The 15,689-nt window shown below is 35.1% G+C and overlaps 1 long non-coding RNA gene across 1 annotated transcript; it reads right to left on the bottom strand.

The window, feature by feature from the left end:
- Window positions 1–4,691: 4,691 nt before the first annotated feature.
- LOC111436533 lies at window positions 4,692–14,480 on the bottom strand. Its single transcript, XR_002709269.1, has 3 exons — window positions 14,396–14,480; window positions 13,668–13,671; window positions 4,692–4,702 (listed from the first exon to the last, which is right to left on the bottom strand). It is a non-coding gene; the product is annotated as an uncharacterized LOC111436533 (long non-coding RNA).
- Between the last annotated feature and the right edge of the window lie 1,209 nt (window positions 14,481–15,689).

Here is a 15,689-nt window from a genome sequence, read left to right as displayed (position 1 = left end):
ATGACTCTTAAATCGAACTTGGAATCTATGATGGTCATTCTTAGATACCAAGACAATTCACTATAGAATTAGCTTGATCAAAACTAATTCAATGAATAAGTTTAAACATCAAATCTAAAGCAAGGTTTGAAAAAAGAATAACACCAAAAAGGTATCAAGAAAACACAAAGGTTTTGTTTGTATTCAACAATTCATCCCCAAACATGAATATTACATGCCTTTAAATAGGCTCAAAAGATAACCCTGACATAATAAAGTTCAACGACCGACTACCAATCACTAATAAATGCTATTAAATACAAAGTGAAGAAATCAGGGCATTAATAAATTGTCTTAATTCGTAGTTCAACTACCAAAGGCAAGTCTTCTAAACACTTTCCAATGTAAGCCACTCCATTATTTTCTTGATTTGATACTTGAATCTTCTTTGTATTGCTTCTTGTTATTGCTCGTTCGGGTACATGGAAGTAATCAATTGTTGGATTCATATCATCCCCCCTTTCTTTAAAAGGATTTGTCCTAAAATCAAATTCTTCGTTCTTTCCGGACAAGAACTGAATATTATTTTTTTTTTCTCGACTAATATTTTTTTTCTCACTTTTTTTTTTCTTTCTTGGTTTTCAATCATCCTTTGCCCCTCACTATTCTCTCTTTTTTTTTTTCATTCTTATCTCTCTCTTTTATCTTAGTTTCTTCTCTCCACGGTGGTTCTTCACATTCTTTTCTTCTCTTCTCTAATTTAAATTGGTCACAATGTACTTCATATGGAGACAACGAGAGTAAAGTAAATTTCTTCCCACACAAAATAAAAGTATACTTGTTCATCAAACCATGAAATATTACCTTTCTATCATATTGTAAGGGTCGGCCAAACAAGATGTCCCCCACATGCATTGGTACGACATCACAAATGACTTCATCTTTATATCTTTCAAGAGTAAAAGAAATAAGAGCTTGGGAGTTCACCTTAATTTCTTCATTGTTTGTCAACCATTGAAGTTTGTACCGTTTTGGATGTGGACGGACAGAAAGTTGAAGTCTTTTTACAAGGAAGTTGCTTACCACATTTGTACAATTTCCACTATCAATCACCAAGCTGCATGGGTTTCCTTTGATCAAACATCTTGTGTGGAACAAGTTTTCCCTTTGATGTTCAAAATTTCTCTACCTTGATTTGAACATTGGGTACCCTTCTTGTGATCAAAGATATGAAATTACCTTCTTCAACCTGCTCATCATCATATGCTGCGATTTTGATATGAATTCAACTGCTGACCCTTTGCATGTACCCGAAGGACCAATTACAAGAAGCAAGGTTAAGAAGATTCGAGAGGCCTATACATTGCATCTTCAAAAGCTAGCTAGTGTACAAGTTGAAACAAAGATTTTTTATCCCAAAAATCTTTATAGCATTAGCATATCAAATCAAGAAGATAATGGAGTGGCTGACATTGGAAAGTAATTAAAAGACTTGCCTTTCGTAGTTGAACTACCAATTAAGACAATTTATGAATTATCTTATTTTCTTTAATTTGTATTTAATAGCATTTATTAGCATTTATTAGTGGTTGGTGGCTGAACTTTATTTTGTTAGGGTTATCTTTTGGACCTATTTAAAGGCATGTAATATTCATGTTTGGATGTTTTTTGGTTGAATACAGACAAAACCTTTGTGTTTTCTTGATACCCTTTTGGTGTTATTCTTTTTCAAATCTTGCTTTAGGTTTGATATTTAAATCGATTCATTGAATTACTTTTGATCAAGCTAATTCTGGAGTGAATTGTCTTGGTATCTAAGAGAGACCATCATAGATTCCAAGTTCGATCTAAGAGTCATTCATCTTCTAACAAGCTCTTGGCTGGAATCAATCCGTTAAGTTAGCTCTTTCTGTGAACGTTTTGCAAAGATTCTATAAAAACCTCTAGCTTTGCAAAATCCAGCATTGTTGGCGCTTATCAGATTTCTTCCCCAAGCTGTGAATCATGATCCTCACACTCATCATCTGAATCAAGTATACCATTCCTTATCACCATAACTTTTTTATTAACACACTCTTTGCTCATGTGTCCAAACCCTTTGCACTTCCAACATTGAATAGAACTAGACTTCTCCTTACCATCTTTGAAGCTTCATTCTTTTTACCATTGGAACTCTCAGCCTCCACTCTTTTAGCAGTCACGAACTTTTCTTTTGGTGACATCGATTCATTTCTATTCACAAAACTATCCTTGTTCCAAGTTTTAGAATTTGAAAACGTGTTAGTTCGTGATGTGTACCTTTTTTAATGCTATTTTTCTTCCATCAATTGGTCTTCAATTTTGAGAGCATAATGATACATGTCTTCCAGATATGGTGGTGGATTTCTGTCAACAAGATGAGCAATTTCTCAATTCAAACCTCCAAGGAATCTAGACATGGTATCTTCTTCTTCTTCTCTAACATTTGTTCTTTCCATCATAGTCTCAATCTCTTGATAATATTCTGCCACACTTTTTGTTTCTTGCCTCAAACCTTGCAATTTAGTTTTCAAATATCTTTCATAATGTTTTGGAACATACCTTTTAATCATGGCTTCTCTAAGTTCTTCCCAAGTCTCTATTGGATCCTCCTCTTTTCTTCTTCTCTCGGATTTGAGATGTTGGTACCCATCGTTGGCATGATTGGTAAATTCGGCAATAGCAAGTCTCATCTTTTTATTTTCATTATAGGTGTTGCAATCAAACACATGTTCTATCTTTCTTTCCCATTGCAAGTATGCCTCAGAATCTGCCGTTCCACAAAATGGTGGGATTTTGAGTTTAACTCCCCCATCTCTATCTACATGTACTCTTTCCATCCTTTTAGGTTGCATAATAGTTGCATGGTTATTTCTTCCTCTCCATCTTCCTTCAACTTGTCTTTCTTGTACTAGTATACCTTCATCTTCTTGTAATGTTCGTTCTTGTCTTTTTTGTTGCGCCCTTCTTTCTTGTCTATCTTCCATCATCATTTCCATCATACCTTGAATTGCTTGAAGAATGGTTTTCTTAAGATCTGGTACGGGTGGTACTCCTCCATTATGTGAAATTTTGTTATTAAGGGACCTCTTCACACTTCTCACAAAAATTTCACTTAGGGACACTCGTGTTTCACACTCAAAGGTANGCTTTTTTTTTTTTTTTTTTTTTTTTTTTTTTTTTTTTTTTTTTTTAATGCAATCTTGCTTTAAGCTTGATTATAACCAATTCAACGATCAACTCTAACAAGCTAAGACTAGTATCTCAAGGATCAAGAGCTGAAAATAAATTATAAGAATTGAATATATATAATTTTTTTTCTCAGAACTAATTTTTTTTCTATTGATTCTTCTTTTCTTTTTTTTCTTTTTTTTCTTTTTTTTTTTTTACTGATTCTTCTTTTTTTTTCTTTTTTTTTCTTCAATAATTTGTGATAGAAAAAAATAACAATAAAGATATTTCACCTCTAGAGCGGCTAACGAACGTCGACCAAATGCTCTGATACGAAATGATAAGCGCCTACAATGCTGGAATTTGCAAAGCTAGAGTCTTTCTAGAATCCTTGCAAAACGTTCATAGAGAAAACTAACTTAATGAATTGATTCCAATCAAGAGCTGGTTAAAAGATAAATGACTCTTAGATCGAACTTGGAATCTATGATGGTCACTCTTAGATACCAAGACAATTCACTCCAGAATTAGCTTGATCAAAACTAATTCAATGAATCGGTTTAAACATCAAACCTAAAGCAAGGTTTGAAAAAAGAATAACACCAAAAAAGATATCAATAAAACACAAAGGTTTTTTTTTTTGTATTCAACAATTTATCCCCAAACATAAATATTACATGCCTTTAAATAGACCCAAAAGATAACCCTAACATAATAAAGTTCAACCACTAACAACAAATCACTAATAAATGCTATTAAATACAAATTGAAGAAAATAAGGTAATTCATAAATTGTCTTAATTGGTAGTTCAACTACCAAAGGCAAGTCTTCTAATCACTTTCCAATGTAAGCCACATCATTATTTTCTTGATTTGATACTTGAATCTTCTTTGTATTGCTTCTTGTAATTGTTCGTTCGGGTACATGGAAGTGATCAGTTGTTGGATTTATATCATAAATGATAGTAGAAGCTCTACCAATGTTGTAAGTACCATGCTGATCAAAAGGTTGCTAATTCCAACCCAACACCATCCTAAACCCTACAAGATTCAATGGCTCAATGACAGTGGAACAATGAAGGTAACTTCTCATGCTTTAATATCTTTTACTCTGGAAAAATATAAAGATGAAGTTCTTTGTGATGTTTTACCAATGCATGCTGGAGAGATATTGCTTGGCCTACCATGGCAATTTGACAGGAGGGTTATGTATGATGGCTATTTGAATAGGTATTCTTTTGTAAAAGATGGTAGAAAAACCACTCTTGTACTTTTGAGTTCTACAAATGTATTTGCTGATCAATTAAAGTTGGAAGAATAAAAGAACGAGTTTGATGGAAAAGAGTTGAAAGAAAAACAAGAGTTGAGTGACAAAATAGAGAAAAATCAAAGAGAAAAACATAGTGAAAAAAAGAATGAAATTGAAAAAAAAAAGGAAAGAATGTGAGTTGTTTGGCTAGAGTTGGAAAGGTTAGAAGGCAATGTTCTGACAAAAAACCATATTTGTACTTGTGTACAAGGAAGGATGTTTGGTCTCTAACGATAATAATTTGTCTTTGCCTAGTATGTTTCAATCTCTTTTACTGGAATTTGAAGACATGTTTCAAGATAAAGAAATACCTCCTATTAAAGGTATTGAACATAAAATAGACATCATTTCAAGGATTGTCATTCCTAATACGTCAGCTTATCGAGTCAGTCCAACTGAGACAAAAGAAATTCAAAGGCAAGTGGAGGAGCTCATGGAGAAGGGCTATATACGAGAAAGTTTGAGTCCATGTTCTATACGAGACTTATTGGTGCCAAAGAAAGATGAAACTTGGCGCATGGGCATGTGATATGAATCCAACAACTGATCACTTCCATGTACCCGAACGAGCAATTACAAGAAGCAATACAAAGAAGATTCTATAATCAAATCAAGAAAATAATGGAGTAGCTGATATTGGAAAGTGATTAGAAGACTTGTCATTGGTAGTTGAACTACCAATTAAGACAATTTATGAATGCCTTATTTTCTTCAATTTATATTTAATAGCATTTATTAATAGTTTGTATGAATGCCTTATTTTCTTCCATTTGTATTTAATAGCATTTATTAGTGGTTTGTAGTTGGTGGCTGAACCTTATTATGTTAGGGTTATCTTTTGGCCTATTTAAAGGCATGTAGTATTCATGTTTGTGGGGAATTGTTGAATAGTGACAAAACCTTTGTGTTTTCTTGATACCTTTTTGGTGTTATTCTTTTTCAAATCTTGTATTAGGTTTGATGTTTAAACCAATTCATTGAATTAGTTTTGATCAAGCTAATTCTTGAGTGAATTGTCTTAGTATCTAAGAGTGACCATCATAGATTCCAAGTTCGATCTAAGAGTCATTCATCTTCTAACCAGCTCTCGGTTGGAATCAATCCATTAAGTTAACTTTATATGTGAAAGTTTTGCAAGGATTCTAGAAGGACTTCTAGCTTTGCAAATTCCAGCATTGTAGGTGCTTATCATTTGGTATCAGAGCATTTGGTCAACGTTCTTTGGCCGCTCTAGAGGTGAAATATCATTACTGTTTTTTTTTTCCTCTTTTTTGTCTCTCTCATATTATCGAAAAAAAGAAAAGAAAAGAAAAATTAGTAGAAAAAAAAATAGCTTTTACATTCTTGACCTAGTACCAAAAGCGTACCTTTGAGTGTTAAACACGAGTGTCCCTGAGTGAAATTTTGGTGAGAAGTGTGGAGAGGTCCCTATTACTGATAACAAAATGCCACATAATGCAGAACGAGTACCACCAGTACCAGATCTTAATACAACCATTCTTCAAGCAATTCAAGGAAACCCATACAGCTTGGTGATTGATAGTGGAAGTTGCACAAATATGGTAAGCAGCTTCCTTGTAAAAAGACTTCAACTTTCTATCTATCCCCATCCAAAACCATACAAACTTCATTGGCTGACAAACAAAGAAGAAATTAAGGTGAACTCCCAAACTCTTATTTCTTTTACTCTTGGAAGATATAAAGATGAAGTCCTTTGTGATGTTGTACCAATGCATGCGGGGGATATCTTATTCGGTCGACCTTAGCAATATGATAGAAAGGTAACATTTGATGGTTTGATGAACAAGTATACTTTTACTTTGTGTGGGAAGAAATTTACTTTACTTCCGTTGTCTCCTTATGAAGTACATTGTGACCAGTTGAAATTAGAGAAGAAAAGAAAAGAATATGAAGTACAACAGTGGAGAGAAGAAACTAAGGTAAAGGTGAGAAAAAAAAAGTGGGAAAAAAAAAACAATATTCAGTTCTTGTCCGGAAAGAACGAAAAATTTGATTTGAGGACAAATCCTTTTAAAGAAAGGGGGGATGATATGAATCCAACAACTAATCATTTTCATGTTCCCGAACAAGCAATTACAAGAAGCAATACAAAGAAGATTCAAGAATCAAATCAAGAAAATAATAGAGTGACTGATATTGGAAAGTGATTAGAAGACTTGCCATTGGTAGTTGAACTACCAATTAAGACAATTTATGAATGCCTTATTTTCATCAATTTATATTTAATTTGTATGAATGTCTTATTTTCTTCCATTTGTATTTAATAGCATTTATTAGTGATTTGTAGTTGGTGGCTGAACCTTATTATGTTAGAGTTATCTTTTGGGCCTATTTAAAGGCATGTAATATTCATGTTTGGATGTTTTTTGGTTGAATACAGACAAAACATTTGTGTTTTCTTGATACCTTTTTGGTGTTATTATTTTTTAAATCTTGCTTTAGGTTTGATGTTTAAACCGATTCATTGAATTAGTTTTGATCAAGCTAATTCTAGAGTGAATTGTCTTGGTATCTAAGAGTGACCATTATAGATTCCAAGTTCGATCTAAGAGTCATTCATCTTCTAACCAGCTCTTTGTTGGAATCAATCCGTTAAGTTAGCTTTCTCTGTGAATGTTTTGCAAGGATTCTAGAAGGACCTCTAGCTTTGCAAATTCCAGCATTATAGGCGCTTATCAGCATGGATAATAGAGTCATCAACAAAATCACTGTAAAATATCGATATCCTATTCCTAGGTTAGACGATATACTTGATTTATTGCATGATTCCTGTCTCTTTATAAAAATTATTTTGAAATCTGGATATCATAAATTAGAATCCAGGAAGGAGATGAATGGAAAACAACTTTCAATATTAAGTTTGGATGGTATGAATGGCTTGAAATCTGGATATCATAAATTAGAATCCAGGAAAGAGATGAATGGAAAACAACTTTCAATATTAAGTTTGGATTGTATGAATGGCTTGTTATGCCTTTTAGGTTAATTAATGCTCCTAGTACACCTATGCGCTTAATATATAATGTTTTGAGAAAATATCCGAGAAAACATGTTATTGTTTATATTGATGATATTATAATTTATTTGAAGATTTTGCTTGGACAAGTGGAGCACATTAAATTAGTTTTTATTACACATAAAAAAGAGAAATTTAATTTTAATAAGAGTAGGTTTTGCATAGAAAAAGTTCACTCTATTGGCTTCATAGTTGGTAAAAGTAGAGTAGCATTAGATAGAGACAAAGTTAAATTCATCATGGATTTGCCAACACAAAAAGGTGCACGTAAAGTTCGGAGTTTTCATGAGTTAGCTAACCTCTATAAGAGATTTATAAATGATTTTAGAACCATAACTGAACTATTGAATGACTTGGTGAAAAAGAATGTTGTTTTTAAATGGGGAGAAATGCAAGACAATGCCTTCAATTTGCTTAGGAAGAAATTAAGCAATGCATCATTATTTTTTTTGCCTAGCTTTTATAAAACTTTTGAAATTGAATGTGATGCATGTGGTTTGGTCATAAGTGCTGTTTTAATTCAAGATGGAAAGCCGTTAGTGTATTTTAGTGAAAAACTAAATGGGGCAACATTGAAATATCGTACCTATAATAAAGAATTGTTGTAGTTCATATATTGCATGTGCCGCAACACTACTTATGGCCTAGAGAATTTGTGATCCACTTTGATCATGAAAACTTGAAGTATGTGAAGGGTCAAAGCAAACTGAATCGTAGACATGCAAAGTGGATGAAATTTATTAAACATTTTCGTATGTCATCAAGTATAAGCAAGGTAAGGATAATAGGGTATCTCATGTGTTATCTAAAAGGTACGCTCTCTTTACTTCTCTTACTATAAAAATTCTTGGATTTGAGCTTATTACAGAATTATATACAGATGACCAGTACTTCAGAACTATTTATGCATCTTGTCTAGACAAAAAAAGCAATGGATGATTATTATGTGTTTCATAAATTTTTAATTAAGGAAAGTATGCTTTGGATTCCTAAATGCAATATAAAAGATTTGTTTTTGAGAGAAGCATATGGTGGTGCCTTAATAGGACATCTCAGGATTAATAAAGTTTATAAGATGTTGCATAAACACTTCTTTAGGCAAAGATGAAGCATGATGTCCATAAGTTTTGTAGCAAATGTTTTAAACGCAAAGAAACTAAATCTAGATCACAACCAAACGGATTTTATACTCCTTTGAATGTACCTAACAAACCTTGTACTAATATATCTATAAAACTTGTTCTTGGTTTACTACACACTAAAAAGGTAAAGATTTTATTTTTGTTGTGGTAGATATATTTATTAAAATGAGTCAAAATGGATGATGCAAAGCATGCTGCTGACTTATTCTTTAAGAAAGTAGTTTATGGATTTAATATAGTCCATTTGCTTCCTATTCCTTCTAATATTTTTGTGAGTGAAGCATGCAGATTTGATCAAAATATTTGAAAAAGAGGTGAAGGAAAGAAGGTGATGATTTTTCTAATTCGAAGAGGAATCCTTTTGAAGAGGGGGAAGATGATAAGAATCACGGTGTTCCAAATGAACCTATTGCCAAAAAGATTCAAAAAATGTCATGAAGATTCAAAAATGTCAACAACATCGTAGAGAGCTCAATTGATTTCAAACCTATCGCATTAGTCAAGTACATCAACATTTGTTAGACAGAACTATTTTTAATTCCATAAATATGTAAAAGTTAAAGGGTCAATTTGACTTTTTTTTTTTTTGTGGAGATTAAAGGGGATCGAGAATAAATCCCGTCCGCAAATGTCTTTTGTCGGGAGACTATAAATACCCACAATATGTTATGTAAAATTGAGATTCGTGGATGAATGTAATTTAGATCTCAAATTGAGACGTTTCCTTAGAAATCCAAAAGTCATATTTTCCCTTTCTAAGTTTCAAACAATTATTGTGGTTGAATTGCACCCGAGCCATTCAATCAAGTCTCGATCAAGTTCAATTGTGGATTGACTCAATTTAGAACAAGGTTTCCAAATCTAGCTTCTAGATCTTCGATCATAAGAGGTAATCTAATTCTAGCCTTATCTCTTGGTTGATCCAAATTTCGTATAAGGAGGTGTTAATTACTTTGTTTCAAGGGTTCTTGCTTCAACAAAAGCTTGGATTGTTGGGTTGAGGATTAGGGTTGCCTTATCATCCCCTCAGCAGAACGGGGTGGTGGAACGTCAAAATCAAACCATCGTCGGGACAGCAAGGTTATTGCTGATGACGATCGGGATGCCTGGGAGGTTTTGGGGGGAGGCGGTAATGACGGCCGTTTATCTTCTCAATCAATCACCAAGGCAAAGCCTCGACGGGAAGACGCCACATGAAGCCTGGTCCAACAAGAAGTGATAAGTGCCTACAATGCTGGAATTTGCAAAGCTAGAGGTCATTCTAGAATCCTTGCAAACATTCACAGAGAAAACTAACTTAACGGATTGATCCCAATCAAGAGCTGGTTAGAAGATGAATGACTCTTAGATCGAACTTGGAATCTATGATGGTCACTCTTAGATATCATGATAATTCACTCTCAAATTAGCTTGATCAAAGCTAATTCAATGACTCGGTTTAAACATCAAACCTAAAGCAAGGTTTTAAAACAAGAATAACACCAAAAATGTAACGACCTAAAATTTTCTACTTAATTTAAGGTCGCTACTGTATACGTACCATAAACATTGAATGCAGAAGACTTCATTTAAATTCCATAAAACATAATCTTTAACTTAAAACACAGCCATGGACTTACGTGTTTTGAAAACATCTTTAAAACGACACAACAAAGGACTTGAAATAAAATAAATAAGCGTTTAAGTTTAAAACATCCTATTCATGTGCCATGATCTCGAGTTGCGATGCCGTCGTTAGCCGTACAGGAATGCCTTGCCTTAACCTAAAAAATGTAGTAGCACATGGCTTGAATATTTAAAAAAATACTTAGTAAGTGACCCCACTATTGGGGTTAAATGCAACAATCACATGCAATGAGATGATGGGACCTATCTTTCATTCCGTTTTTCCTACGGTGCTGTCCTAACGGGTAATTTTGGACGTGTATCATATACTCTACACACAGCCCATACGTGCGAGTATGGACTCACCAGCTAGTTCACACACCGCTGGGCCACTTTCCTTATCCGCTAGGCATACTTTGGGAGCCCCTTATGCAGGACACCCGCTAGAACTAGTAACCGTCACGGTAGCGCTATGCAAAGCATAACGATCGTTGTCCTGCCATTGGATGTACGCGTCCGTACCCTCGTGATGGGATAGGGGTCTCCCCCCAAATGCATGAGCACACATAATGTATGAGGTCTCAAAACTTTTCCATTTTCATTATCATTTAATACAACCCCGCTAGCATTATGTACATATCATATCATTTTTTATATCGTTCATCATTCATATCACATCATTTCTCATTCTTTAGTTCTCAAATAATCTCAAATCATACATAATTCTAACGGGGTTATATTTCATGCCATTTATTGTGATTTCATGTCATTCATATCATGTTGTATACACACAATTTAAGAGACCTAACATAATGTTCTATGCTTTTAACATAACATTTCATCATATACACATCATACCATGACATATTTGCATCACAATGTATCATATCATAACAAGTCATAACATAAACACTTCGTAGTCATATCGTTCTCTAACTTATCATAGCCTTAACATTCTTATACCGATCACAGACATATTATTACGTGAACGTACCTTAGTCATATCATCACAAGAACGTATCCTAACGCTATCATTCTATCAATCCTAATGCTATCGTTCTATCAATCTATCACAAACCTATCCCTTTCTACCCGTAACCTAACCATATTCTTCCATCAATCTCTCTTATCCATATCACTCTGGTATATAACCTAACCTTAACGTTTCATGAACGTATTTTACTCCTATCGCTACATTTCGTTTTATGCATCCTTCTCGTATCCTATCTCAAACATATCCTTAAACACATCATACCATAATTATTATCATATAAGCGCCTACAATGCTGGAATTTGCAAAGCTAGAGGTCCTTCTAGAATCCTTGCAAAACGTTCACAGAGAAAGCTAACTTAACAGATTGATTCCAACCAAGAGCTGGTTAGAAGATGAATGACTCTTAGATCGAACTTAGAATCTATGATGGTCACTCTTAGATACCAAGACAATTCACTCCAGATTAGCTTGATCAAAACTAATTCAATGAATCCGTTTAAACATCAAACCTAAAGCAAGATTTGAAAAAGAATAACACGAAAAAGGTATCAAGAAAGCACAAAGGTTTTGTCCGTATTCAACCATAAAACATCCAAACATGAATATTACATGCCTTTAAATAGGTCCCAAAGATAACCCTAACAAAATAAAGTTCAGTCAGCAACCACTAATAAATGCTATTAAATACAAATTGAAGAAAATAAGGTAATTCATAAATTGTCTTAATTGGTAGTTCAACTACCAAAGGCAAGTCTTCTAATCATTTTCCAATGTCAGCCACTCCATTATTTTCTTGATTTGATACTTGAATTTTCTTTGTATTGCTTCTTGTAATTGCTCGTTCGGGTACATGGAAGTGATCAGTTGTTGGATGCATATTAATAAGGTTCAGCCACCAACTACAAGTCACTAATAAATTTTATTAAATACAAAGTGAAGAAAATAAGGTATTCATAAATTGTCTTAATTGGTAGTTCAACTACCAAAGGCAAGTCTTCTAATCACTTTCCAATGTCAGCCACTCCATTATTTTCTTAATTTGATACTTGAATCTTCTTTGTATTGCTTCTTGTAATTGTTCGTTCAGGTACATGGAAGTGATCAGTTGTTGGATTCATATCACAAATGTTTGATTTGTAGCTAAAATTGGTCAAAATCTCTTAAGTGTTGGTCAGTTACTTGATTAAGGCTATAAAATGTTGTTTAATAATAAGTAGTGCTTGATAAGAGATGCAAGTGGCAAAGACTTGTTCAATGTCAAAATGAAATGAAAAAGCTTTGCTCTAAATTCGATGGAGAAAGAGTATATGACCTTTATATTCAGAGCTAGTGCCACTAAGAATTGACATAAAAGACTTGGGCACTTTATTCATCCAGTTTGCTTCAGATGCAGTCAAAGAAGCTGGTAGAAGGACTCACTGACATTGTTGATGGCATGCCTCTTTGCTGTGCTTGTAATTTTGGGAAGCAACATAGGCAACCCCTTCCTAAACAGGCATGGAGAGCCTCGAAAAAGCTCCAACTGGTTCATACTGATCTTTGTGGTCCTCGGAGAACACCATCACTAAATGATGATCTTTATTACATTATTTTTATTAATGATCTAACAAGAATGTGCTGGATCTTCTTGCTGAAGCAAAAGTCAGAAGTTGCGAGTGTATTTTGAAAATTCAAAGCTAGAGTTGAGAATAAAAGTGCATGCTTGATTCAGACTATAAGATCAGATAATGGCAAGGAGTACACTTCAGAAACTTTTAACAGGTTCTGTGAAGAGGCTGGAATTGAACATCAAGTGACAGCACCATACACTCCTCAACAGAATGACATTAGTGAAATGAGGAATAGATTCATAATGGAGATGACGAGATGCATGCTACATGAGAAGGATTTTCCAAAACATTTTTTGGGAAAAGCAGCAAACACTGTTGTGTGCTTGCAAGATCGAATTTCAACAAAAGTTGTGAAGGACCTGACACCATTTGAAGTTTGGTATGGTTACAAACCTTCTTTAAAGTTCCTTTGGTATGGTTACAAACCTTCTTTAAAGTTCCTTTGGTATGGTTACAAACCTTCTTTAAAGTTCCTTAGAGTATTTGGGTGTCTTTGCTTCACTTACATTCCACAGGTCAAGCGTGATAAGCATGACAAAAAGGCAAAAACTGACATCTTTGTTGTTGGATTTCAATAATCGGCCGGGAAATCCTTTCTTTTCGGTGAAAGGAAATTGTCGACAAAGGTTGTTGGAAGAAAAATAAAATGCGTAAAATAAGAACGAGAGAGAATGATGAAATTTTGCGCCAGTCCAGGAGGTTCACCTCTTCCTAATAGGTCTTCCATCTTTCGGTACCTGGCCGAGAGGTTGACTAGTTGCTCTATCTCCAGCTTTAGGATGAAAGGCAGTTTATCGTGCACCAAACTTGCGTGAGCAACCGCCGTCGATCATCGCGGATCCTAAGTGCTCGGTGTCCCTGGCGGCATGTCCTCCCCAGACTCCACGTCTTGTTCGGCCGCCTCTTCTTCGAGTTGGCGCGCTGCCAGGTCCAGGTGGTTCACCTCTTCCTAATAGGTCTTCCATCTTTCGGTACTTGGCCGAGAGGTTGCTCTATCTCCAACTTTAAGATGGAAAGGCAGTTTTGCCGTGCACCGAACTTATCGAGTTGACCCAGGCTCACAATATTAGCCTTGAGTCTCGAGATGAAGTAGACGCCGGTCAGCTTGTGATGATTGCTTTCCTTGCCGACGAACAGGACGATGTCGTACCCTTCGATCTCGACGACGCCATCGCCGAGCTTGTGATGGTTGGTTTGTTGCCCCCTGTGTCGAGGGACCCATTGCCGGTGCTCTTGCTGCTCACCTCTCCCCAGGGTGCCCTTTGTTATGCACAATTGGAGCTCTTCCTTGAGATTAAGGACGTCAGGTAGGACTGATGCAGTCACTATGAAAAGGGCCGGCTCGTCCTCCTCGGATTGAGCCACATGGGCTTTCTCGATTGTCGATTCGTGGTGGTGATGGAGATGCCGGCACTTGGCGACGTGGAGGAGTGAGCGAGCCTGCTCGAGATGGACCCCACGATGTGTTTTTTTTTTGCGCTTTGCATTATCTTCTACTCGAACCTGAGACCTGTGTGTTGTTAGATCGACACTCTAACCACTTGAGCTATTCAACTTGATTGTTGATAGGTTGGCTCCTCCGCAATGATATACACCGATGGCTTCAACCAGGCTCTGATACCACTTGTTGGATTTCAATAATCGACCGGGAAATCCTTTCTTTTCGGTGAAAGGAAATTGTCGACAAAGGTTGTTGGAAGAAAAATAAAATGCGTAAAATAAGAAAGTGAGAGAATGATGAAATTTTGACTGCGCCTTTAATTCAGGTTGTTAAAATATTCTGAACAGATTTCCTATTTAAATATAACCTATCCTAAAAATGGCTGGAGAGTGGCCAACTGAATCTGTGCCACTTCTTACTAAATTGCCGTCTAAAACTTAGTTAATCCATTCGACGTGTTTGTCAAATGGTCAAACGGAGAATGAATGTAATCGTGTGAATCTAAATAAGGAAAAATCAGGTTTTATCTAACATTTGTTGGGTATACCACTATATTCAAAGCTTATAGAGTTTTTCAACAACACACTAGTCGTGTTATTGTGAGCCGAGATGTTCATTTTGCTGGAAATGAGCAATGGAATTGGGAAGAACTAACAAAGGAGAATCAGATTTCTAATGCACCAAACAATTTAATCTTGTTTAGCATGTTAGAAGAGTCTGATGATGAACGATAAGATGCTTTGGTTGATGATGCACCTGTCAGAGGAGGAGCTTTTGGTGATTGAGAAAAACAAAACCTAAGAGTTGGTTGATCGACCTCTAAACAGAAAGATAATAGGAGTAAGATGGGTGTTCAGAAAAAAGCTTGGAGTTCACAGCATCTAAACAAGGAGGAGTCTTAAAGATCACGTGTTTGTTTAGAATGCTGTCAGTTAGTATCTGATTAAATCTCTTTATAGTTAGGATTTGATTTAGTTTTGATTTGTTTACTAGTTTGTTACTAGATTTTCTGCAGATTTTTAGGTAGATTTTCTAAATATATTTTTGTATTCTCTCTCTCTCTATATATATCGTCTTCTTGCTCTTCATAATACAATCTTTTCATCGACCATTCAATCACTCACTCTTACACTAACAATCATTCAACTCTTATGATCTCTTGCTATTTCTCGTGGTTAGGTTATTTGTCATATTGATATACAGAATGCTTTTATTCATGGCCTACATAATGTAGATGTTTATATGAAGTAGCCCCCTGAATTTGGGGACTCTTTACATCCTGGTTATCTCTACAAGCTAGATAAGTCGCTTTATGGCCTCAAACAAGCTTCGCGTGCCTGGTTTTCCTGGCTTGGCTCCAAACTATTACAGCTGGATTTTACA

The sequence above is a fragment of the Cucurbita moschata genome, unplaced genomic scaffold (assembly GCF_002738365.1).
Source record: "Cucurbita moschata cultivar Rifu unplaced genomic scaffold, Cmos_1.0 Cmo_Scf00055, whole genome shotgun sequence".
NCBI lineage: Eukaryota > Viridiplantae > Streptophyta > Magnoliopsida > Cucurbitales > Cucurbitaceae > Cucurbita > Cucurbita moschata.
This window is presented reverse-complemented; position numbering and strand designations above follow the sequence as displayed.